This window comes from Osmerus mordax, chromosome 4, assembly GCF_038355195.1.
Source record: "Osmerus mordax isolate fOsmMor3 chromosome 4, fOsmMor3.pri, whole genome shotgun sequence".
NCBI lineage: Eukaryota > Metazoa > Chordata > Actinopteri > Osmeriformes > Osmeridae > Osmerus > Osmerus mordax.
Genome location: NC_090053.1, coordinates 20,256,017 through 20,273,516, shown reverse-complemented (window position 1 = coordinate 20,273,516; position 17,500 = coordinate 20,256,017). Strand labels below are relative to the sequence as shown.

Here is a 17,500-nt window from a genome sequence, read left to right as displayed (position 1 = left end):
CAGAGGCTCCTTTAAGTAACTCTTACTTGTGGGTGAGTGTGCCGGCCTCTGCCCTCCATCAGAGAGGTAGGGAGCTTTGTCCTGCTGGACTGACGACACAACAGGCCTGACGTAGATAAACACACACATGCATACACACACACACAACACACGCACGCACATACACACTGGGATGGGTGGTTTTGGGCCAGCATCTTATGTGAGTGAGGCCTGGGCCAGCATCTTATGTGAGTGAGGCCTGGGCCAGCATCTTATGTGAGTGAGGCCTGGGCCAGCATCTTATGTGAGTGAGGCCTGATCTACCCTGATCTACAGACTACACAGACACACACACCCTGATCTACAGACTACACACACACACACACACACCCTGATCTACAGACTACACACACACACACCCTGATCTACAGACTACACACACACACCCTGATCTACAGACTACACACCCTGATCTACAGAATACACACACACACCCTGATCTACAGACTACACACACACCCTGATCTACAGACTACACACACACACACCCTGATCTACAGACTACACACCCTGATCTACAGAATACACACACACACCCTGATCTACAGACTACACACACACCCTGATCTACAGACTACACACACACCCTGATCTACAGACTACACACACACACACACACACACACCCTAATCTACAGACTACCAAATGAATGCAAAAGATTCCCTACATCATTGTGATGACCTCTTACTCAAAATCTTGACTTCTCTAGTGGAATCGGACAAAAGTAAATTGCACTTGACTGGCTTTTGCACCCTGTGTGATACAACTGACTGTTCCTTACACTTCACTAGTATTTATCCAACTGACAGTTAAACCATGCAGATCAATAATGCTCCATCAAACAGTTCCATCTACTAATCCTCGCCGCGCAGAGTGACACCATGTGTGGTTGGGGTCACAGGGGACAAGAGCTGAGCCGAGCTTGCTTGGTGTATCGCAGCTTGTTGAGTGTTTCCGCTGGGATGTGAACGGCTGCTTATATCAGTCTGCAACATCCCATCAAGCGTACACTGGACCCCCAGCTAGCCCGGCTACAGGACGCTCATCCTTCTGACCACTTCTGGCTGTGAAGGACGCTTGTGACTTCACATGATCTCTTTATCCATTCCTCTTGAGCTCCTACCTTTAAGGAGATTTACTTCCACTCCATGTATGTGCTGCACCAGATAGCTAAGCCAGGATGAAAACTTTACATATTGTAGATGCTGAGATATAATCCTACCTAAGCCCGTGGATTGAGAAGTTTCTGCCTCTTCCAGCGATGCCATGGTCAGATGTCACCACCAGAATACCTTTCTACTGTATACTGAAGAAGTCTCTTCCACGTACTAAGAAACCATCTGACTTCTGGGAACATTTATGAAAGAGGAGTGTCATCATAGCAAGTCACTGAGCTAAGGGGGGGTCTCGTTTTGACGATCCCTCCAACAATATCGAGCTGCCCCATTTGGGCAGTGACCCCTGAGGTAAACTAGTCACTCTGAGTCGCTATCTACCTCAAACATTTCCACTGCCTCTTGGTAACAGTAACCGTGAATAAATCATGCTGTGAAGACAGACAGGGTTGGATTGACTGGCGCTGAGTGAAGGGCGGCTTGTTACTCAAGAGATTTACTATTGAGTTGGTCATGGTTCATTATCATGGCACTGAAAAAACACTGTGAGAGTTGGCTTTCCGTAAGAGAAAACCTTTTACGTTTTTGGTGTGTCTTTTTAAGACAATTTAGAATCAACAGCTGAAAAGAAAACATATTTTGACTCATTTTTGGCATCAGTTTGTTTTTGTTTATCAACTTACATTACTTACGATTACAAAGTTATATAAGAGACTGGTAATTTGACACTTTAATTTAAACCTCCTTGTTTGAAGTAAGCTCTTTTTGTCTTAAGGCATCAGAGTGGTAGCCAGTAATGGATTTTCCTAGATGTACACACTCTGGCCAAATGGGTGTGTTGAGACAGTGATCATGACAGATGGCAGATCCTGGCCGCGCTCTTTCTGAGGTGGGCCACTGATCTCTCTCCGTTTTCAGCCGGCTTATGTATGGCGCAAAGCAAATGTCCAAGCCTTCTTTTCACAGTGTTGGATTCACTCGTTGAGCGTTTATACAGGTCCATTCTCATCATCACAATAACTTGTGGTGTTAAATCAACAGAGACTGTCATGTTTGCTGTGTACACTCAAACACACCCCCACCCCCTTCAGGACCAGTGCTGTGTACACTCAGACACACACCCAGACCCCCTTCAGGACCAGTGCTGTGTACACTCAGACACACACCCCCACCCCCTTCAGGACCAGTGCTGTGTACACTCAGACACACCCCAACCACCTTCAGGACCAGTGCTGTGTACACTCAGACACACCCCAACCACCTTCAGGACCAGTGCTGTGTACACTCAGACACACCCCAACCACCTTCAGGACCAGTGCTGTGTACACTCAGACACACCCCCACCACCTTCAGAACCAGTGCTGTGTACACTCAGACACACACCCAGACCCCCTTCAGGACCAGTGCTGTGTACACTCAGACACACCCAGACCCCCTTCAGGACCAGTGCTGTGTACACTCAGACACACCCCAACCACCTTCAGGACCAGTGCTGTGTACACTCAGACACACCCCCACCACCTTCAGGACCAGTGCTGTGTACACTCAGACACACCCCAACCACCTTCAGGACCAGTGCTGTGTACACTCAGACACACCCCAGACCCCCTTCAGGACCAGTGCTGTGTACACTCAGACACACACCCAGACCCCCTTCAGGACCAGTGCTGTGTACACTCAGACACACCCCAACCACCTTCAGGACCAGTGCTGTGTACACTCAGACACACCCCCCAACCACCTTCAGGACCAGTGCTGTGTACACTCAGACACACCCCAACCACCTTCAGGACCAGTGCTGTGTACACTCAGACACACCCCAACCACCTTCAGGACCAGTGCTGTGTACACTCAGACACACACCCCAACCACCTTCAGGACCAGTGCTGTGTACACTCAGACACACACCCAGACCCCCTTCAGGACCAGTGCTGTGTACACTCAGACACACCCCCAGACCCCCTTCAGGACCAGTGCTGTGTACACTCAGACACACCCCAGACCCCCTTCAGGACCAGTGCTGTGTACACTCAGACACACCCCAGACCCCCTTCAGGACCAGTGCTGTGTACACTCAGACACACCCCCACCCCCTTCAGGACCAGTGCTGTGTACACTCAGACACACACCCCAACCCCCTTCAGGACCAGTGCTGTGTACACTCAGACACACCCCAACCACCTTCAGGACCAGTGCTGTGTACACTCAGACACACCCCAACCACCTTCAGGACCAGTGCTGTGTACACCCAGACACACCCCAACCCCCTTCAGGACCAGTGCTGTGTACACTCAGACACACCCCAACCCCCTTCAGGACCAGTGCTGTGTACACTCAGACACACCCCCAGACCCCCTTCAGGACCAGTGCTGTGTACACTCAGACACACCCCAACCCCCTTCAGGACCAGTGCTGTGTACACTCAGACACACCCCCAGACCCCCTTCAGGACCAGTGCTGTGTACACTCAGACACACCCCAACCCCCTTCAGGACCAGTGCTGTGTACACTCAGACACACCCCCAGACCCCCTTCAGGACCAGTGCTGTGTACACTCAGACACACCCCCACCACCTTCAGGACCAGTGCTGTGTACACTCAGACACACCCCCACCACCTTCAGGACCAGTGCTGTGTACACTCAGACACACCCCAACCACCTTCAGGACCAGTGCTGTGTACACTCAGACACACACCCCAACCACCTTCAGGACCAGTGCTGTGTACACTCAGACACACCCCAACCACCTTCAGGACCAGTGCTGTGTACACTCAGACACACCCCAACCCCCTTCAGGACCAGTGCTGTGTACACTCAGACACACCCCAACCCCCTTCAGGACCAGTGCTGTGTACACTCAGACACACCCCCAGACCCCCTTCAGGACCAGTGCTGTGTACACTCAGACACACACCCCAACCCCCTTCAGGACCAGTGCTGTGTACACTCAGACACACCCCAACCCCCTTCAGGACCAGTGCTGTGTACACTCAGACACACCCCCAGACCCCCTTCAGGACCAGTGCTGTGTACACTCAGACACACCCCAACCCCCTTCAGGACCAGTGCTGTGTACACTCAGACACACCCCCAGACCCCCTTCAGGACCAGTGCTGTGTACACTCAGACACACACCCAGACCCCCTTCAGGACCAGTGCTGTGTACACTCAGACACACACCCAGACCCCCTTCAGGACCAGTGCTGTGTACACTCAGACACACCCCAACCCCCTTCAGGACCAGTGCTGTGTACACTCAGACACACCCCCAGACCCCCTTCAGGACCAGTGCTGTGTACACTCAGACACACCCCCACCACCTTCAGGACCAGTGCTGTGTACACTCAGACACACCCCAACCACCTTCAGGACCAGTGCTGTGTACACTCAGACACACCCCCAGACCCCCTTCAGGACCAGTGCTGTGTACACTCAGACACACCCCCAGACCCCCTTCAGGACCAGTGCTGTGTACACTCAGACACACCCCAACCACCTTCAGGACCAGTGCTGTGTACACTCAGACACACCCCCAGACCCCCTTCAGGACCAGTGCTGTGTACACTCAGACACACCCCAACCACCTTCAGGACCAGTGCTGTGTACACTCAGACACACCCCCAGACCCCCTTCAGGACCAGTGCTGTGTACACTCAGACACACCCCCAGACCCCCTTCAGGACCAGTGCTGTGTACACTCAGACACACCCCCAGACCCCCTTCAGGACCAGCCGACATGCTGGACCAGATTTTCCTCACCCTGTTCCTGGATATCTTCATCTGGTGTAAATCTTTGCATCTCTGTGTTGGCCGATTTTGGCAAAAACCTTCAGATGCCGCAAATGCGTCACTGCTCCAGGATTTCTCCTCCCTCCTCACACCTCTGGGTGTGAATACTCACACCAGGACCCTGAGAGAGTGTCTGGTACGGTCTCACATCGTACCAGACACTCACACCAGGACCCTGAGAGAGTGTCTGGTACGGTCTCACATCGTACCAGACACTCACACCAGGACCCTGAGAGAGTGTCTGGTACGGTCCCACATCGTACTTAATACGAGAGGATCTAAGGGATCTGCACACCAGCTGTTTTTGTTTTAATCACATCCCAGAGGTTTGTCCTTTGAAAGAGGGCTGTGGGAGGCTGACCTGGTGTGTCCTGCTGTCCCAGACTCTCCCCGGGGCCTCAGAAGGGCTCTGGGACGTCCAGTCGGCCTCCTTGGTCCAGTCACCCTGATTAAAAACAACTGTACTCGTGTGGTCTTACATTATTGCATTTTATTTTTGGATTTTGTAATATTTTGGGATTGGATTTTTTGGATTTGCATTTTGTTTTTGTCGTAAGAGGGCAGGGGATGTTTAAAGGGTCAGTTGACAAAGAATAAGTCTTTTGTTGTGGCAGTCTGTTGTGTGTTCTACTCTGTCACAAATAAACTGTGATTTGTAAGTCAACAAGCCCCATCAACGATGTTGTGTTTAGTTAAAATACAGTGGAGTCGACTCCATTTCTAAGAATATCACCCCTGGGACATGGATTTTCAGATTACTAAAATGCTCTGCTGTTTTCTGATGCTCTCCATATGTGAGGTAATCCAAACATGAGTGAGATACTGCAGGGAGATCCCTTAGCCGTCCGGTGCAGGACACACATCTCGGCCCGCTCAAAAAGCTGGAGCTCTGCTACCATTCACTAACATCTGTTTCTGTCATGAAGGATTTACACTCCTGGTGCCTGGGGAATTCCCCACGGTCACCTTGCAGGACTCGCCGGTGTCTTGGCTAGCTGACACATCCAGTAACGCAGGCTGCATGTCTGAACGGACCTGAGGACTGCGAGGCCAGTCTTTATTCAGCGTTCTCTCACTTCATTGAGATAAAAAGGGGGAGAGTCTCCACAGTCCTGTGTGTGTGTGTGTGTGTGTGTGTGTGTGTGTGTGCGTGTGCGTGTGCGTGTGCGTGAGAGAGAGAGACTGCATCCTGCATGGCACTGTCCAGCCGGCACTGTCTCACACACAAAGAGATTCAGGAAACTTCCGGAAAGACACCTGGGGGGTATTCCAGAAAGCAGGTCATGTGACATATCCAGGTAAGTTAACTCCCCAGCTGACACCCAGTGTTGTAGCAACATTCCCAGTAGGTTGCAACAACATTCTGATTCAGCTGGTGGGTTAACTTACCCAGTTATAATGCATAACCGGCTTTCTGGAATATCCCCAGAAGACAATATGAAGTCGTGCTCCAGATAGCTCTGTGTGGACTGTCTGCAGCCAAGCACGTATGTTGTCTGGATCATTATTGTTATTATAATATAAGGAGACAGTGAAATGACTGTATTTTGTCCTTAGAGGGGCAATTGGTTGTGCAGCAATAAAAAAAAACTATACAAGCAAAAATAACACACAATATCACAACTTCCACAATATCTCACGATATCAAGGAGAGAAGTAAAAATAAAACTGGACCAGAAGTAATAGTTTGGAAGGAAAACTGAACTAGACTAACTAGAAGTAATCCTACTCAAATCAAAACAATGTTTAGTAGTGGGAGTCTCTCTGGTGGAACTAATCCAGACACTCATCTGGAGGGATATAACCTGACATCCAGCAGAGCTCATCAGATCAGGGAAGATGGGGGAGGTGGGGGTGGTTGGGGGGGTCCTTGTACTCACATCACACCACCCTGGACTGCCGTGGTCTAATCCCACTCTCTGGGTCATCGTTCAGGATGTCTGAGTCTATTTCTGTCCTTTAGTCTGAGTGGGAAGACCCTTAAGACCCTTCTGACCTGAGATGGGCCTCCCTCTGTCCATCACCCTTAAGACCTTTCTGACCTGAGATGGGCCTCCCTCTGTCCATCATGCTTCTCACCTGGACACACATACACACATACATCTACCGGGAAAAGATGCCGCTCAAATCCGTGTGAACATGTGTGTCTTGCTGGTGGAGAGGCCTGTGGTGGTGGTGGTGTCTGGGCTGGGTGGAGAGGCCTGTGGTGTCTGGGCTGGGTGGAGAGGCCTGTGGTGGTGGTGTCTGGGCTGGGTGGAGAGGTCTGTGGTGGTGGTGTCTGGGCTGGGTGGAGAGGTCTGTGGTGGTGGTGGTGTCTGGGCTGGGTGGAGAGGCCTGTGGTGGTGGTGGTGTCTGGGCTGGGTGGAGAGGCCTGTGGTGGTGGTGGTGTCTGGGCTGGGTGGAGAGGCCTGTGGTGGTGGTGTCTGGGCTGGGTGGAGAGGCCTGTGGTGGTGGTGTCTGGGCTGGGTGGAGAGGCCTGTGGTGGTGGTGTCTGGGCTGGGTGGAGAGGCCTGTGGTGGTGTTGTCTGGGCTGGGTGGAGAGGCCTGTGGTGGTGGTGTCTGGGCTGGGTGGAGAGGCCTGTGGTGGTGGGGTCTCTGGGGTCTTAGTGTGGAGTCTGCTAGTGTCCGTTTCTGTGCAGCTAACAGGCCTAGAACGGCTCCCATCTGCATCCGGAGGGTGATGTAACTGGAGTACTGTTCTGTGAGAATTTGTTTTGTTCCTTCTGCGGTGCACATGGTTGTGATGTGTTTACGTTGTGTCATCGTGAGCGGGTGTGTGAAAACGCGTGCGTGTGAGATTGTCTCAGTGCGGCGGGGTTTTGCAGCTGACAGTAATCTTACGAGGGGAAATCACTGAGCCATCTGGAATATGTGATCCGGTGAGAGAAAAATGTCCCCCTTCCTACACACACACACACACACTTACTTACACACATACACACCTAGCTACACACACTTACACACACGAGCACACACACACATATGCACCTAGCTACACACTCATAAACGCACACACATGTACTGTATATACACATATAAACACACACAAACCCCATGAACAACAAAGTATATGCCTCTCTCTCACTCACACACACACACACACACACACACACACACACACAAACACACACACACTGGTGGAGATCTTGAGTCTTAGCAGTCCCAGTATTACAGCTACCTGCAGGGTATTACAAGGGCTTCTCCAGAGTTCAAGGAATGACAATACTCCACGCCTAGCTGTCTGCAAGAACGGGCCCCGTTCAAACATGAACACACCGTTCTTTCCTTCTAAGCAGCGTGAAGCGGCCCAGCAAGGCTACCCTGAGTGACCCTTGTGATTTTCTGCGTGACAAAACACCCCAACCTCCTCTGCTGTGAGGGAAACAGAACACGGCCATGCTTAATGATCCACAAGCACTCACGTGTCCTTTCACCTCCCGTGTCCCTCTAGCACGGCCATGTCAAAGGGCTTAAGGCCGCCATGACCGCTAAAGTTCGGTGGATTACCGCCGCAAGAGAGAGAACCATCATGAAAAACAAGCGAGAGTCGATGATCTTTTTGCGTTTAATACCGTTGAACTACAGGACGTACTCTGAAAGAGGACCCCAGGTGTAACACGGCATGGGGAGGTTGAGCAGTGCTGAGGGATGATATTCATAATCCTTTCAAATATTTCAAACGTTGGCTTGGGCCTGATGGGGGGGGGGGGGGGGGGGCACAGGGTCTGGTCTGCAGCTGTGCCCCTCCCCCCCCCCCCTGCCCACGGCTAGCACAGGTCTGTCCCAGAAGTGAAGGTGTCTCTCCTCTCCTGAGTGAACCTGTCTCTCCTGAATGAATGAGCCTGTCTCTCCTGAATGAATGAGCCTGTCTCTCCTGAATGAATGAGCCTGTCTCTCCTGAATGAATGAACCTGTCTCTCCAGAATGAATGAGCCTGTCTCTCCTGAATGAATGAACCTGTCTCTCCAGAATGAATGAACCTTTCTCTCCTCTCCAGAGTTAACCTGTCTCTCTTCTCCTGAGTGAACCTGTCTCTCCTAAATTAATGAACCTGTCTCTCCTCTCCAGAGTTAACCTGTCTCTCCTCTCCTGAGTTAACCTGTCTCTCCTGAATGAACGAACTTGTCTCTCCTCTCCAGAGTTAACCTGTCTCTCCTCTCCTGAGGGAACCTGTCTCTCCTGAATGAATGAACCTGTCTCTCCTCTCCAGAGTTAACCTGTCTCTCCTCTCTCATCTTCAGGTTCCTCTTGGTGCTGGTGTGTCTGATCTTCAGTGTCCTGTCCACCATAGAACAGTATGCAGACTTTGCGAGCGGAACCCTCTTCTGGATGGTAAGTTCACGTGTGCTGCTCTCCCAGTACCTTCGAGAGGGGGAGAGGTCAGTAGGAATCTTTATGGACCGTCCTGTTGAGTTTGGGTGCATTACCATGATCGTCCACATGGTGGGGGTAGAGGACCTTTGTTGGGTTGCTTGGGTCCAGCCATCTTACGTTATCTTCCTCTGGTTATTTAACTACTCAAAATTACACCGGAGCACTGTTTTGTAACAGAGTGAACTGGAATAGCCTATATATATCAGGATAAATTCAATAAGTATTGTTAAATAGAATGTTTATATTTATTTTGGCGCTCTGCTAGAAATACAACTCAAATCGAAAATCTGTGTAAAATCATCACAAACTTAAATATGCATGCTTTCATCCTACATATTGAACTTAAGGAAGATGGTGTGTTGATTATAATGTGTACAGTAGGTCTAAATGATAGATCCAGAACAGGTACAGATAGAAACATGGTCATAATCTGCCACATGGAAAACAGCTTTTACTACCTTATCCTCTTTCTCATAGTCCATGTTTGAATATAAACACACACACACACACACACACCATACCCTCAACCTCACATAGACACTGTCACACATGCGCACACTTATACACCCCTCCTACTCCTCCCCACACACACACACACACACACACAAGCATGCACGTCCGCACGCACACAAACACCACCTGACAAGTGTAGGAGCAATGTAGAGGCAATCACAGGACAGAAGTGAACACTGTGTACTCTAAACGTTTGGCCAGTGCCCTTTGGAGGACAGAGTTATTCATTTATTTACACCCTGGGGAGAATCCCTGTGCAGCCTCCTCACACCAGAGCACCAGTTACAAAACCCTACTCGCTGGTAAAAACGACGAGCGGAGGTAAAAATGCACCACAGATTATGTTTCACTGTTACAGTTCTGGGTTGTGTCTTAAAGGGGCAGACACTCATTTTGTGTGCACCTGTATGGTGTCTCTGGTTGACTTGTGTTTGTGAGCGTACCGTACTCGTGTGTGTGTGTGCGTGTGTGTGTGAGAGAGGGATTGCTTTCGAATCACCACATCTGTGTTCGTGCGTGTGCATGTGAGCAGGGTACTGTATGCGTGCGACGTGCGTGTGCATGTGAGCAGGGTACTGTATGCGTGCGACGTGCGTGTGCATGTGAGCACGGTACTGTATGCGTGCGACGTGCGTGTGCATGTGAGCAGGGTACTGTATGCGTGCGACGTGCGTGTGCATGTGAGCAGGGTACTGTATGCGTGCGACGTGCGTGTGCATGTGAGCACGGTACTGTATGCGTGCGACGTGCGTGTGCATGTGAGCAGGGTACTGCATGCGTGCGACGTGCGTGTACTTGTCGCAGAGTGGCTATACTTAGCAGGGTCAAGGTTAGCTGACATCCATGAATCAGAGCTTGCTTGTTTTGGATGGCAGGCAGGACATTAGTCCTTGAGGATATTTGGCTTTCAAGACGACGGCCAAAGTAAAGCTAGACTCAGCGGGACACGCATCCATCACGTGTCTCTCTCTCTCTTAGTCTCTCTCTCGTAGTCTCTCTCTCTCTTAGACTCTCTCTCTCTCTCTCTTAGTCTCTCTCTCTCTTAGACACTCTCTCTCTTAGACTCTCTCTCTCTTAGTCACTCTCTCGTAGTCTCTCTCTCTTAGACACTCTCTCTCTTAGACTCTCTCTCTCTTAGTCTCTCTCTCGTAGTCTCTCTCTCTTAGTCTCTCTCTCTTAGACTCTCTCTCTCTTAGTCTCTCTCTCTCTTAGTCTCTCTCTCTCTTAGTCTCTCTCTCTTAGACTCTCTCTCTTAGTCTCTCTCTCTCTTAGTCTCTCTCTCTCTTAGACTCTCTCTCTCAGTCTCTCTCTCTCTTAGTCTCTCCCTCTTAGTCTCTCTCTCTCTTAGACTCTCTCTCTCTTAGTTTCTCTCTCTCTTAGACTCTCTCTCTCTTAGTCTCTCTCTCTTAGACTCTCTCTTTTAGTATCTCTTTCTCTTAGACTCTCTCTCTCTTAGTCTCTCTCTCTTAGACTCTCTCTCTTAGTCTATTTTTTTCTTAGGCTCTCTCTTTCTTAGTCTCTCTCTCTTTCTCTATTCTTAGTCTCTCTATTTCTTAGTCTCACTCTCTTACTCTTTATTAGTTTCTCTCTGTCTCGCTCCCTCCCCTCTCTCCTGTTCCCCTCCTTCTACTCCAGGTCATATCACCGCTGTAGTAGCACTGCTGCATTTGTGAATACAAAACCAAGCTCCACCATCACAGGAACCCACAACCACAAAGATCATTTAGCATCAGAACATAGCTTCCAGACACTATGGACTAGAGCAGTGAGTGCTCTAGTCCATGAGCCACTGCTCATGTAAAATGTCAATCAGAATGAAGTTTCTGACAACTTTCACTGAATAAGACAGGGAAGCAAACAGGGAGCGGCTGTTTGCCACCATAGTGGACCATCTGGGGAACAAGGAACGCCAGACACTTTCAGTAGAAACTGTAAGAGTGTGTCTGTGTGTGTGTGTGTGTCTGTGTGTGTCTGTCTGTGTGTGTGCGTCTGTGTGTGTATGTGTGTCTGTCTGTGTGTGTGTGTGTGTGTGTGTCTGTGTGTCTGTGTGTGTGGAGTGAACACCCCTTTGCACTGGGCCACAAAAGCAACAGTCTAATCCTATTTGTGTGTGGTGTAGCTGTTGCCCGGGCCTGAGCAATCCTCCTCCCAGGTCATCTTCGTGAGATTAGCAGACAGACACCAGAGAGAAAATAAACTAGTTACTGCTTCATGAGACCTAACCCCACTAACTGGGTGACCCACTTTGGGAATTATTATATCTAGTCCTCACCAGTTGAGATATTTGACTGGATTTTACTTTAAAATTAAAATGTCCACAAAATTGTTTTGTAGGACATTTACTTTACAGCTGTACCAATACTGAGAGATTTGTTTTTAGGTTTAAAAAGTCTAGTACTGGATACTACTGTTTGTAATGTTATTAGACAGTCAAATGTTGTATTTAGGAAAGTTTAAGATTAAAAGTATTAATTCAATGTGAAAGTGTTCTTAACAATGATGACTTTTGGTAATCTTGGTAAACACTTTACTGTACTTTGCGTTCCTCATAATGTGACCACCGACTGCCGATAAACAAGCTTATCAGCTCAGCAACAGTATCAGCAACAGTCCCTGGTCAATCAGGAGTAACAGGTGTGCAGTAAGCTTGGCTTCAACAACATTCACACCTTTCTGTCAGAACATCCACTAAATGTTCCCTGTGATATCTGTTAGGTTTCAACCATGCACTTCCAGTCCCTGATTATCTACTGCATTTACATTTAGTCATTTAGCAGACGCTCTTAATATATGCAGTAGGCTATTTGTGTTTTGCTCTATTTTAAAGTTTCAACTGTAACATGGCGCACTGCAGTGTAAAGGCAGTGACGTTTGGTTTCTTGTTATCTCTCCTGTGCAAATACTAGTGGACAGTGGTCAGGTCAAGGCCAAATGCTCTGAGGGCTTTAGCAATCAAAGACCAACGTCTCTCTCTCTCTCGCTCTCTCTCTCTCCCTCTCTCTCTCTCTCTCTCTCTACATCTCTCTCTCTCTACATCTCTATCAACCTCCCCAATCTCACAAAGCCTTAATTGATTTGATATGTAGTTTCCTTAGTCAGTTACATAAACGAACTTGGTTCAACGCTGCTTTTCGTCGGTGCAATTTGCTCAACAATAATCACCTGGTTCATGTCCTCGATCTAGTCGACTCGCAGAGATAGTTTGTGGGCTGAGTGACAGGGTATTGTTCTAGGGACTGTGCAGTGCCATGTTGTTGCAGCAGGTCGCGTCGTCAGGTCTCCCATGGAGGGGCTCCAGAGGTCAGCCGCTTCACTCCCAGGGACGGCCACCCATGCAGGGCCGAGGCCACCGCTGAGCGCTAGGTGTCAAAATATTATGGAGGCCGACACGGTGGCCCTGGGAGCAGTGTCTGCCCCCCCCTGGGAGCAGTGTTTGCCCCCCCCCCTGGAGCAGTGTCTGCCCCCCCCCCCCCCTGGGAGCAGTGTCTGCCCCCCCCTGGAGCAGTGTCTGCCCCCCCCCCCCCCCTGGGAGCAGTGTCTGCCCCCCCCTGGAGCAGTGTCTGCCCCCCCCTGGAGCAGTGTCTGCCCCCCCTGGGAGCAGTGTCTGCCCCCCCCCCCTGGGAGCAGTGTCTGCCCCCCCCTGGGAGCAGTGTCTGCCCCCCCTGGGAGCAGTGTCTGCCCCCCCCTGGAGCAGTCTGCCCCCCCTGGGAGCAGTGTCTGCCCCCCCTGGGAGCAGTGTCTGCCCCCCCCTGGAGCAGTCTGCCCCCCCTGGGAGCAGTGTCTGCCCCCCCCCTGGGAGCAGTGTCTGCCCCCCCCTGGAGCAGTCTGCCCCCCCTGGGAGCAGTGTCTGCCCCCCCCCCCCCTGGGAGCAGTGTCTGCCCCCCCCTGGGAGCAGTGTCTGCCCCCCCCCCCCCCTGGGAGCAGTGTCTGCCCCCCCCTGGGAGCAGTGTCTGCCCCCCCTGGGAGCAGTGTCTGCCCCCCCCTGGAGCAGTCTGCCCCCCCTGGGAGCAGTGTCTGCCCCCCCTGGGAGCAGTGTCTGCCCCCCCCCCCCTGGGAGCAGTGTCTGCCCCCCCCTGGGAGCAGTGTCTGCCCCCCCCCCCTGGGAGCAGTGTCTGCCCCCCCCCCCTGGGAGCAGTGTCTGCCCCCCCCTGGGAGCAGTGTCTGCCCCCCCCCCCCCCCCTGGGAGCAGTGTCTGCCCCCCCCCCCCCCCTGGGAGCAGTGTCTGCCCAGTCTCACCAGAAATCGTTAGTGACTCTCTGAATAGTCGCTACACTACATTTACGTGTTTAAGTCATACGCCTATATTGAGTCAATATTTATAGGCCTATCTGTAGATTTAGCCTACTTCCGTGTAGTCATAGCGTTCCCAATGTTTATAGAACGTTAGAAAACTAAGAAAGGCAAACGTGATATAATTCACAAATCAGTAATGTTATTTTGCTGCTGCTCAAAACGAAAACGGAGATTGTAAGTAACGGAAAGTCGCCAGGTTTGTCGCTAGTCACTAAGAGTCGCCAGATAAGTGTGTGTGTCCCCGGTAGGGCTTTGTGAAAGGCTGATCCGTAGGCGTCCGAATGTTCCACACCGGCAGCAATAATTGCCTACCAACCGAATGTGTGTCAGATCAGCGTGTTAACGGCCCAACCACACATTGCCAGCAAACCTGAGCTTTCAATCAGCAGCCCTTGACACAGACTGAATATGAGCTGTCAGCATTTCCACAGATCTTATCAAGCCAGTTACTTTTTTTTATACTGTGGGTGGCCTGGAGACAGGAATAAATGGAGCCCATTAGACGCCTCTAACTCCCCCCCCCCCCCCCCCCCCCCCCCCCCCCCCCTCAACAGCAGGGCTGTCAGGCCCCACTGATATGCTTAAAGCTTCAGATCTGAGGCTCTGATTGCATTTGACTCTTAGATGGTGCTTGTTTGAATCTGAAATGCTTATTCCACCACTCAACGTTTCAGCCTCTGTTCCAGACATGTCCTGTTGGTATCTAGGCCTGCTATCTACCCTTCTATCTACCCTACTATCTACCTATCTAGCTCTCCTCAGCTCCCCTCAGTCCCACGGCCCCACAGTCAGGGTGCAAAATAAACTCTTTTGTCCACCGGCCAAATGGCTAGTGAATGTTCAAATTTGACTACCAGCCACTCTATAGATTGCCATCGTTTTTGCGGGGCTGGTGAGTGTAGAGTCTTCGAGCCCTGTGCATATTAGATCAGCATGTCTGATCAGCTGGTGGATGCTGCTAAGGTGCCCTGCCCGCTGTATAATGCCGGTCTGACTGCTGTCTGGTCCACAGGAGATTGTGTTGGTGCTGTTCTTTGGGACGGAGTACGTGGTCCGCCTCTGGTCTGCCGGCTGCCGGAGCAAGTACGTGGGTCTGAAGGGACGGCTGCGCTTCATCAGGAAACCCATCTCCATCATAGGTGCCCCTACACGCTCCCCTCAGCCACACAACAACATGCCCTCTCATCACAGTTTGGTTTCTTTCATAGGTTTTTGGCTCGTAAAAAAAGAAAAATTACAATTACATTTTGATTTGTTTCTAATGGGTCAAATGTATGTGTGAAAGATGTATATTGTACGCATTCAGAATGACAATCCCGGTTAATTGCTAAGTAGGTTTACACATTAGAGTTCTTTGTTTTGGTAGGTTGGTGCAATTAACATAGTAGGCCTAAGTAGAAATATAAAGAAATATAAAACAAGTACTGCAGTAAAATGCGTACAGTCACAACAGTGTCTTTTTCAACAGACCTGATTGTGGTCATCGCCTCCATCATCGTGCTGAGCGTGGGCTCCAACGGCCAAGTGTTTGCCACATCTGCCATCAGGTAGGAGCCTAAACAATAACGACACAACAGTAATCTGCTTCATTCAATGTATACGATGTGATATCATTTAGTACACTAAGATCTTAATTGGACCACAGTGTTGGGGCTAGAGTTGGTGTTGTGTGAGTGACGTGTTCGTGTTCCAGGGGGATCCGTTTCCTGCAGATCCTGCGCATGCTACACGTGGATCGCCAGGGGGGAACATGGAGGCTTCTGGGATCTGTAGTCTTTATACATCGACAGGTAGGACTACAGCTCACCTAGGTGTTTTCATTCTCCTTTCCATGTCCTCCTCAGATCTGTGGCTCCACACGGTCACCAGGGAGACCAAAGCCCTGTTTTCACCACAAGTTCTCTGAACTTTTAGTACCGAGAATTACAGCATCTAGAATGTTCTTGCAGCCCATTAGCCCATTAGCCTGTTAGCATATTAGCCGTGCTTCTGCAGCAGGAATTTCCCCAAGAAGATAAGCAAATTAGTCTGAAAATGTAAATGCTAAAAAAACGATCTAGACAAATCTTCCATTTGTGCAAGCATTATTTGAGTGTCAGTTAAAACAATTCTGCAATCCGTCACACCTCTCATCAAGGTATATCGTAATGGTGAAGTCTGCATCTCTGCTTGTTGTGCTCAAGTCACTACGGCAGGCTGAATTTTGTTGTCATACACCAATCAAAGCCATCACGTAATCCAGCAACTTTTCAGAGAGCCAATAGCGACTTCTGGTGAGATTGATTTGGCCTACTTGACCGATCAATTTATGTTCCTGGTTCCTGAGGCACAATAGTCGGTGGAAACACGGCTAAAGCAGTCTTTTGTTGAAATAGCTAGCCTGGACACACACCTACTGTATTCGTGCCCCATATGATCTGGTATGGTGAGTCTTTACCCAGTCAACAGTAGCTGACTGAGAGGAGACACTGGATCGTCCTGGTCAGACATGGCTTCAGTACAGAACAGCCAGTGTGCTTCTGGGGCATTTCTTCACCAAATAAGGCTTCACTGAAGTCATCCTTCTCGGTCCACATTTCTGCCTTTGCTTCCAGAGGATGAGTTTGCACTTGTCTGAACAAGCTTGCCTTCCTGGCCGACTGGTTATGGTCACTCAGCCAGCCAGCCAGCCAGTCTGTCCACCACCACCCAGCCACGTGGTGTCCATGCTACATTAGCACCACTGATTAACACAAAGGCTGGTGCACAATCACTAGATTCCTCTGGTACAGCCACCCAAACCGACCAGACATGGCTTAATAAGGAGAGAGAGAGAGAAAGAAAGGTAGAGTGAAAGAGAGAGGGAGTCTGCCTGATTAGCTTTCCTCTTTCCTCTTCCTCTTTCCTGTGCACTTGTTTCATCCTGTCTCCAGAAGGTTCTGCAAGCATCTGCGGCTCTGTGTGTGTGTGTGGGGGGGGGGGACTTCAGTCTCTGACTAACCTAAAGTTTGAAAGCTTTGTGTACGTTGAGTGAGTGGGCACACTTTTGACCTCTTGGAGCTTATTTTTACTCTCACTGTTAATGAAAACAAACCACTCTCACACTGACCCCAAGGTGTAGATAAATCATCCTGTTCAGGCTACGTTTGGTGGAATTCGTTGTCTCAGTGTATTATGGCACTGTGTACATTCTCAGGATAAGACCTCCCTTTTGCTCATTCTTAATCTAATGTTAAAATAACATCCGTTTAGCAGACGCCTTTATCCAAAGCGACGTGTAAGGGTGGGATTAGAAACGTGCGACCTCTCGATCTGTAGCCAAACCCTCCGTCCCCTGACCCCCCGTCGCTGCGTCTGTGTTGCAGGAGCTGATAACCACCCTGTACATTGGCTTCCT

The 17,500-nt window shown here is 50.3% G+C and overlaps 1 protein-coding gene across 1 annotated transcript in view; it reads right to left on the bottom strand.

Annotated features, from left to right (window-relative positions):
* si:dkey-82f1.1 (DENN domain-containing protein 2A) overlaps positions 1–17,500 on the bottom strand; it is a 78,554-nt gene that overhangs the window by 28,727 nt on the left and 32,327 nt on the right.